Here is a 1,580-nt window from a genome sequence, read left to right on the forward strand (position 1 = left end):
TTAGCGATTTTCAGTTTTTTTCTTCGCTACATGATTTTCGTAAATCGCTACTCGATTTAGCGATTTTTCATTTTTTTTTGCTACGCGATTTTCGTAAATCGCTACTCAATTTAGCGATTTAAAAAAACCGCATAGCGATTTGCCGCTTATTTTCGCTTCTCGATTTTCGTAAATCGCTACTCGATATAGCGATTTACAAAAATTGCATAGCGATTTGCCATTGATTTGGCAGGGAGGTGGGTCCTGTCGGAGAGCACAACGCCGAAGGTCGAGATGAGGACCTCACAGTGTCAGAACCCGACGAATGCCCGCCAAGACTTGAGGGTGTGAACACCCATGTTGAGCAACATCAGGGTGGCCTGGAAGGTATAGCTTTGATTGAAAGTATTGCCGAAGTAGGGGTAGACGGATTATACTTTGAAAGACTCCATTATAGGTGTACTGGAGGAAGATTCTGTTGTAGGTGTCCCTCGAAGGCGGCGGAGGGGCCGCCACAGTCGGTTGCCCGCTGGACAAGGACAACATTCTGGCCACTGCTAGCAAAAAGTGGACGACGATCACCATCGGATCGCCGACTCTTTGCCTCCCTTAATATAGTGTTTCATGGAGAAGGAAGAAGAAGAAGATGATGATAAAAAGTTCAAACGTAAAAGAAAGAAAGAGCGTTTCAGGTTTGTTTCGCTGTTTGGACTTTGAAGAGTTAACATCATCCTCGACTTTCTGGATAGAGGATATTTTTGTCCTTTTTTTGAACCATCATTTTTCTTTTTTTTTTGAATGGACATTTTTATCATTTTTCGAACCGTCGTTTCATGGCAAGAATAACAAGAAAGGGTACTTAAGTCTTTGCAATCGCACCACGCTAACTGATGTTGACAAACATGGGGATACAAGCCCCATGTGCTTACATAAGTGGAGCTCATTGAGACCCCCGAACACGCGATGCAGCTAACGGCCATCTTCGAGGGAAAACACACACCACCATCCCTAAGAACCGACTCTTTGGATTGTGCTTTTTTTTGACAAAAAATACAATTTTGACAAAAAATACAATTTTATGTGTTGAGAAAATATCACACGTTGTATGTGGATGATTTTCATAGCTCACAAAATCATGCAACGAAAACGAGCCAAACTCCAGTACCCTCTCTTTCGTTTGTTCATTCTCTTTAGCAGTCCTACATGAATCTTGGTTTTAAAAAAAATTGCATAATCGTCTCATATCTGTACTGAGTCTGCGGATATGTCCCTTTTTTGTCCTAGTGACATTCTTAAGTATGAAGTAGATTTTGACAGCCATAAGCAACACGTATCGCAGAAGCTTTAATTTGAAAGACCACCTAAGTGTATTTGCACTATATCGAGAAGCCATGAATCGAACTGGCAGTATCACATATAAAATTCAGTTGGGCATTTCACACAACTCTTCAGCTGGGAAGTGTCATTGTTCACAAGAAGCTACATTACAAGCATCTTGTTTATTACCATGTAAAAATAAATTACTGTTGCAGAAAGCACTAGCGTGTGGGCACCACCTTGATACCCTATCAAGACTCCTCATCATGATGGCTGGTACATGA

The sequence above is a fragment of the Nuphar pumila genome, chromosome 2 (genome assembly GCF_984573655.1).
Source record: "Nuphar pumila chromosome 2, dmNupPumi1.hap1.1, whole genome shotgun sequence".
Lineage (NCBI taxonomy): Eukaryota > Viridiplantae > Streptophyta > Magnoliopsida > Nymphaeales > Nymphaeaceae > Nuphar > Nuphar pumila.